The sequence below is a fragment of the Phocoena sinus genome, chromosome 9 (genome assembly GCF_008692025.1).
Source record: "Phocoena sinus isolate mPhoSin1 chromosome 9, mPhoSin1.pri, whole genome shotgun sequence".
In the NCBI taxonomy this organism is placed as follows: Eukaryota; Metazoa; Chordata; class Mammalia; order Artiodactyla; family Phocoenidae; genus Phocoena; species Phocoena sinus.
The window spans coordinates 60,709,840-60,717,723 of NC_045771.1; the positions used below are offsets into that span (position 1 = coordinate 60,709,840).

The following is a 7,884-nucleotide window of genomic DNA, read 5'->3' on the forward strand; positions in this document are numbered from 1 at the left end:
GACCATGTTTGTGTTTGGAAAGAGGAAGGAAGCTCACTCCAAAATCAAGTGCTCAATATCCACCAGTATTCTTTTGAGGTGGCTTAGCAGATTCTTGAAGTACTTATACGTTTTACAATACCTCTTGAGACTTATTGAAACAAGTCTCTTTCATCCTAAGGGTGAAGCAAAATTAAGTTGAAATAAGCCACAATTAAAACTCCATGTGTTGCTTTACAAGGCAGAAGAAAGGGTATCCATATCTCTATCCATGTGTATTCTGTTAACCTTTCAGGCATTTTAACTTTGGGTAGTGGTCAGCATGAAGGGGGACTAGGTAGGAACAAGGCCACCACATCAAACTGATAGTGGGGTGGAAGGAACATTTGACACCTCCCGCCTTTTCTGCCCCCTGTCTGTTTTTAATTTTGCTAAATCATTCCCGTCTGGAGATTGTATATTTTAAGTTGCCTCTCCAAGCAACACAGAGGTACGGTGTCAGAGAGCCTGATCTCAAAACCAGGCAAAGAGATGTGAAAGCTGTAAAGGCCCCAAGCCGCAAGAAAGACAGAAAAGGAACAGGGTGGGGTCCTGGCTTAAATGATATTAGCCTTCAGGGTGTATGCAGTAACTGGGAAGATGCACTGGGAGACATAACCTTTGTCTCATGGTGAGTGTAAGACTTTTGTATGTTTGTGTTTTAAAAAGTTAATATCCCTTTGAAAGTTCTAAAGGTGACTTCCTGGGAAATGTGAACTACCATGAAATTTTACTGGAAAAGAGATTCCGAGCCAAGAGACTTCAAAGTGAGATTTGTCCACCATAAATATGAAGGTAATAGACAAAGGGGGAAAACTGGTGACAAAACCTAAAATGTGTTTTGCACATGTGCACATGCATAGAAACATCATGATGCTATGGAGCCCATCAATAGTGACTTTAAGAAAAAATATTACCCTCTCTATATAGCCTAACACCACTCCCAAGTCATGTAGATCTGTTTGGGAGAATTTCAGATTCACGTGTTCTAGGTGTTGGCATTTACACGTACATGTTTCTAAAACACATCTATAAGATGGGCATGTTAATAGTTTCATCTACAGAAAAATTATAAGTCTCAGATGAGAAAGCAAGTAAAGTGCTAAGCATGGTGCTTGAAATAGTCGGTACTCAAAAATTATCTGCCATTATTATTTAAAGACTTACATGATATGGTGGGGATTTTTTTAATGTAGTGCAATCATGATAACCAATAGCTTCCTCTCTACAGGGAGTAGCCTTGAACCTAATTTACAGTTCTTTCAATTTTTTGTTTATTTTTCATATATACTTCCTCCTGCTCAGGTTTATTGAGGACTCTGTGAATGCAGCATCACTGCAGCCTTGTGCACCACTGTAGTAATCTCTAGACAGTGTTAATATTGTGGTTTTAATGAAAGGAATGGTGTGGGCTTGCACACACAGATATGCATTGCATGTGAAAAAAACCCCAAAACCTTCTGAATGGCATTTCTTCATGTTTTATCACCATTTAAAGGAATAATAAAACTACCTATTTACTCTTTTTTTCTTTTTTATTATATATATATTTTTTAATTTTATTTATTTATTATTTTTGGCTGCATCAGGTCTTAGTTTTGGCACGCGGGATCTTTGTTGTGGTGCGCGGGCTCCAGGACACATGGGCTCTGTAGTTTGCAGCACGCAGGCTCTCTCACTGAGGCGCATGGGCTCAGTAGTTGTGGTGAACAAGCTTAGTTGCCCCGCAGCATGTGAGATCTTAGTTCCCCGACCAGGGATCAAACCCGCGTCCCCTGCATTGGAAGGCGGATCCTTTACCACTAGACCACAAGGGAAGTCCCATAACTACCTATTTACTCTTTTGCTGATAAAGCAGATGATGTTTATTGTAGTTCTGTAATGTATTTACCTCATCAGTTTCCCAGAAAAACCCCTGTTTAGTTATGTGTCTAGTTGCAATGCCATTCTTTCTTAAAAGTGATAAATTATGGCTTTAGGTTGTTTTCCTTAAGAATTTTTTGTGTGTTTGTTATTATCTAATAGCTATAGAAGCAGTGGAGAAGTTACCTCAAATGAGAGAACAATCAGTAAATGAAGACCACAGATTCATGATGTTTGTGTGTGTGTATGCACAGGCACATGCACTTGACCAGACACACACAATCGAGCTCTTTTGAATCTGGCATCACAGAGGTTGAGACATATTTTTGCAGAGCAGTTTGTGATGACATCGATGAGCTATATTGCCTCACAGTGATCTCTCAAGGTGAGCGAAAGCAATCCAACAGATGTGGAAACTAAAGTGTTGGGAGCCCCAGCACAAGCCCCAACAGGTAGAAGCCCAAGAAAGGGAGTGACAAACCAACAAACTGTTCAAACCAACAAATGTAACTCCTGACTGGGGTGTATTTGTTTTTGAGTGAGAGAGGAAAAGTGTATTCAGGCACATACACTTGAGCCAGCACTGGAAATCCTATGCCCTGTGTGCATTTATGTATGTGAAAGACACGCGTTTACATACAGAAACCACATAATTATTAGGAACCAACAATGGTGCCCTTGATTCTCACTGAAAATCACTGTAAGTCACATGGGAAATTTTCCTAAGAGCTTAAATCAGAGCCCTGCCCACTCAGTAACTCAGCAAATGTGTCCCGGCTAGGCTACGAAGATATTCAGAAAATCTTAGATGAGGATAGCAAAAATGAAACATAAACAGTGTCAAATCAAAAGTGCCATGGGCATTTTTAAAGTTATTTGGCTTAAGTCATCATGTAATCAGAAATAAAGCATTGCTGCTGCTTTCAAAGGGACAGTTAGAGAGCAGAGTGAAGATTTGATCAGAGGCATATAAGCACTTAAAAGAAAACAGGCACGGATTGTGAGATTACATATTCTAAGTAGGAATCAGCTGCAGGCACTTCTGAATCATTTGTCTTTCTGATCTTTTAGGAATCAGCCTGTAGGCAAACCACGGGGTGAGGCCGGGAATGCCTGGATGAGGGTGCATGTGCACGTGGGAGGGGTGCTGAGCACCCTCTCTCGGTGCCAACCCCCCGCCCCCAGGAGAAAGGTATGTACAGTCCTTGGTCTACCTGTTGACAGAGGAGTTAGGCATGTTCTCCTGCTGTCTTGCTCCCTGCCAGCACTTCCTCCCTCACCAGTGATGAGACCGGGCTATGCAAAACAGGTACTCTGACTGTGCCAGGCTCCGGGGCCGGGCCTTCCTTACTCAGACTAGGTATTTGTCTTTGTGCATGATTTTAAGGGTGTGCTAAAAAAATGTGTCTATGTCCTTAAAATATTACTCCCATCAATTTGCAACAGAGCTTCCGAAACTTCACCACTAAAAATTCACATCTTTGAGTTAATGCTAATCATCCATAGTAAGAGGTGTATTAAACTGTTTTTACCCTTTCTACTCTCATTCTAATTAGATTACCAGATAATGCCCTGCTCTCTTGAAAGTGGAAGTAAATATCCAGTGGGAATGGGGCACAATGCAGGTAGAATTTGATAGAAAATTTGGTCAACATGAGAAGTGGAAAAGGTCCAGAGCATATCAGCTCAGGTGAGGGCCACAGTGAGGGGACCTTGTGTAAACAGATTACAGAATTACACCTCTAGGCAGGGGAAGTAGGAAAGAGGAAGAGCCATTCCAAAATAAGTAAATGTTGCCAAAGAACCACTTAACAGCATTTCCTAGGGCTGGTCCTGCTGCTAGAGTGTAGACCTTCCAGCAAAATATATTGTGAAAAAATGTCACCCCTCCACCATAAACAAATACCCCACCCCCACTCTGTTTCTCTGCCCCAGTTTCTCATTTGGGAAACTTACAGTTACTATGGCAGCCTCCAAGGTTTTTTGGAGGAACAAGAATGTTCAAGGAAGCTAGAGCTCTTCAACCAAATGATCTTATATCTCAGATTTCGCAGTTCTGACACCCAAGCCCTCACTTTGGAACATCAATAAATCCTTGTTATATTGTTGCCTGAGACACCATAAGTAAACCTCTTGAGAAATGTAGAGATGTACACAGGCTACTCAGCATAACCTTGTCAAAAGAAGATACAGTACTTTCTGGTAGTTCCTATCCCATAGTCAGGAATAGGTCATTATTTTTAATCAGAAAAAATATATATATCTTTTACTATCTTATCAATTCTTTATCTTCTTTTTGCAGGTTTTTATCCTTTAAGAGAACTGCAGATGGTTTTGGTATATAATATATAATATGACCTGTTAAGATTATACCAATGAAATTGGTTTCCTGGAAGACCAGAAGCCTGGACTGTCACCACACCTCCCCAACCACTCGATGCCACTACTTCCGAATCATGGGACTTGCCTGTCCACTCAGGACTGTGGGACTCTTGGGGAAATTGCCCAGGCCATGTTTCACAAACAGGCCCTGGAACTCGTGGGAAAGGAGCTGTCTTGACTCATAAGAAAGGGGGCGCTCCAGGTTTCGTTATGCGTTTTCTAGAGGTACAGATGAGGTAGGGTGAAGGAGATAGAGTTCGTGCCTGAAATAAGGAAAGAGATAATGATCAGGAAAATATTTCTTTAGCTATTCAACCCAGTCCCTTGGGTTAAGAAGGAATTTAGGAGCCCGGTTTTCCTGATACCTTTTTTTTTTTTTGCGGTACGCGGGCCTCTCACCGTTGTGGCCTCTCCCATTGCGGAGCAGAGGCTCCCGACGCGCAGGCTCAGCGGCCATGGCTCACGGGCCCAGGCGCTCCGCGGCATGTGGGATCTTCCCGGATCGGGGCACGAACCCGAGTCCCCTGCATCGGCAGGTGGACTCAACCACTGCACCACCAGGGAAGCCCTGATACCTTCTTAATTTTGATAAAAGCATGGATTTTAAAACAACGACAACAACAACAGGGGAGTGTCATTGTCATTTCAGGATCCATCAGTGTCTTCCGATAAAGCTGTATCAGTAATAATATTTTTTAAAGATGTACTTTCATTTTAAGTAGAGAAGAAAAAAAGAAAAGTGAAAAACACACTTTAGCCACTTCATCTCATTCAGTTGAATTTTTCAGGCAAACTACAAATAAGAATGATAAAGTCATTCAGCCTCTGTTATCCCAAATGTTGCTAATGTTTTCCTAAGTATGTAATTTACTCTCATAGCAACTGCATCAGGAAGACAAAAACCAACAGAATTATCCACAGTTTACAGATGGGTTAAGAAACAGGCAAACAATCAGGTGAAAAACAATTTAGTTCCCTCATTAGTTGTTTTGTCTTCATGATCCCATGTTTTTATTTTATTTTATTTATTTGTTTGTTTATTTATTTATTTATTTATTTATGGCTGCTTTGGGTCTTCGTTGCTGCGTGCGGGCTTTGCTAGTTGGGGCGAGTGGGGACAACTCTTCTTTGCGGTGTGCCAGCTTCTCATTTCGGTGGCTTTTCTTGTTGAAGATCACGGACTCTAGGTGCGCGGGCTTCAGTAGTTGTGGCGCACGGGCTTAGTTGCTCCGCGGCCTGTGGGATCTTCCCAGACCAGGGCTCGAACCCATGTCCCCTGCATTGGCAGGTGGATTCTTAACCACTGCACACCGGGGAAGTCCCCCCATGTTTTTAAAATGTGTTTTTTAAAAAAAAAAACAAACATTGATTGAGTGCTTTGGTGCTAGGAGGACACAACCTCAGAAGAAAAAAAAGTGATCAATTTTCCAAAATTAAATAATGAATCAGTGGTGGTGCAGCTACTAGAATCAGCCAAGAATATAGTTAGAGAAATATTTAATCTCAGAAATGTCATTCCATTCATCAACTCAAGAAAAGCTTTCCTTGTGAACCACAGAGATTAAATAGTTTTAACGGAGATTATATCTAAGGAGGCCACCCAAATTCACCTTTCCATTATTCATTCCCTGGTTGTAGTCTAGAGACATTAGGTATCTTGGTCCAGAAATACATATTTTCCATTGAAATTAAGTATGTTGGGTTTTCCTTTCTTTGGGCTAAAATTAGTAGTGAATCACAGACTATTTCTACCAGATAATGTTACCAAGGAAAAATGTCTCTTTAAGGTTCTTGTGGATTAGATAGGCAAAATTTTCCCTGTACGAGGCTGTGCCTCTGAACAATTATGATGCTGACCCAGCAAAAGCAATGTCTACATTTCATCTTTGGAATCTGAGGAGGAAAACTAAAACAAGTGGTCATTACTGAAGGGGGTTTCAATAATTGCTTTAATGGGACAGAGTGGTTTTATGTGAAGGTCTTTGTGACAACTCAGGAAGAAACAATCAAAAGGAAAACTGTTTTTACAGCTTGTGACAAGGTAATACCAATAAATAGGAATGGCGCCTTGATCGTTCATCCCAGAGACCCTAATACTTAGTTTGACTGTATAATTTATCATCCAAACCAAGATTTTTTTTTTAGAGAGCAAAAGGGGGTGCAATTGACAATTACGCTGGAACAACAGGTGTGAATTAGAACATTTCAGGCAAACGGGACAAATGATCACCCTACTAATACTAGAAAGGAGAAGGATTAATTATAAGAGAAGAACACTGACATGGGGCAAGTTTCTAATTAATATTTAATATGGAAAGGAATTTTTTAAAGGAGTTTAATACATGCTCATTTTAACTATAGAGGTTGGTGATATCCCAGTCATATCCTCTTTGTACTGATCATTAAATCAGTGAGTCTTATCTTGTTAAATGGTAGGTTATTTTATATATTTCAGACACATTGAAAGGAACATTGATTTTTTTTAACCCTGAAAACCAATTAGTAGAGCATAATAATGCCCTTGTCTCCTGAACATGAATGCCCATTCCATTGGGGAGTAACCTACTTACCTGGAAAGCAGGAGTTTTCAATCTATTTTTTTGGACGTGTCGCGTCTTAAAGGTAATGTTTATTCCATATCATCTTGGGGGATAAAAGACCATTGTTAGCATGGAGTCTTGGCACATAGTAGGTACACAATAAATATTTGTTGAATAAGTGAATGACATGTACTCAGCAGAATAATTTTTTAAAAGAAATATGAATACATATATAGAAAATCATATATTTGCTTTTATTCAACTCTTTCTAAATAGTTGCATAAACAAGATAAAAGTACACACTGGAGTCAACAAATTATCATTTTGCATGTCCTTAAAAATCACAGCAAAGCAGGTTGCTATTCAGAACTTACAGAGGAGACAGTATCTCTCTATAGATCCTGCAAGCTTAAGAGATGAAACAGTTTTTCTCTTCTTTTGGATTATTTGTTAGTATTAAAAATAAAACCCGGTTTTCACACTTAATTGAAGTATTCTATCCCTCCCATGCTTAGGACAGTTATCTTGGAGAAGGGATTTGATGTTGGTGTTGAAGAAAGCTCATCAATGGCTTGGCAAGAAATAAGAGATGAAGAGTTCCGGAAGCCTGTAAAGAAAAGCTCATAGAAGAGAACAGGTGAAACTTTAGGAAAGGACACCAAGGAACTAATAATAATTTTTTTAAAAGGATTGTTATATCTGATGTAACTTTGGGGAGAAGCTGGGTGAAGGGTACACGGCACTTCCCTGGACTATACAAATACTTGTGAGTCTATAATTATTTCAAAATAAAAAGTTTAAACAGATTTTTAAAAAGAAAACGTGAGAAAGTTGAGATGGAGAAATAAACTGCCTTAAGACAAATTTCATGTAATTTGAATATGCTAAAGGAAACTATAGTGAATCCCTCAACATTCCTTATTCAATATTCAGGAAATCTTTTTTGAGCACTTTTCTCTATAACAATCATTTTTCTTGATGTTGAGAATACTGTGGTGAACAAAATAAAGTTCCTGTTCTCATGGACCTTACATTCCAGTGCAGATATATAATGAGCAAATAATAGTCTAATAGATACATA

The 7,884-nt window shown here is 39.6% G+C and overlaps 1 long non-coding RNA gene across 1 annotated transcript; it reads left to right on the plus strand.

Annotated features, from left to right (window-relative positions):
- Window positions 1-663: 663 nt before the first annotated feature.
- Window positions 664-4,647, plus strand: LOC116759574. Its single transcript, XR_004351476.1, has 4 exons — window positions 664-813; window positions 2,044-2,266; window positions 2,953-3,073; window positions 4,184-4,647. It is a non-coding gene; the product is annotated as an uncharacterized LOC116759574 (long non-coding RNA).
- The last annotated feature ends 3,237 nt before the right edge of the window (window positions 4,648-7,884 follow it).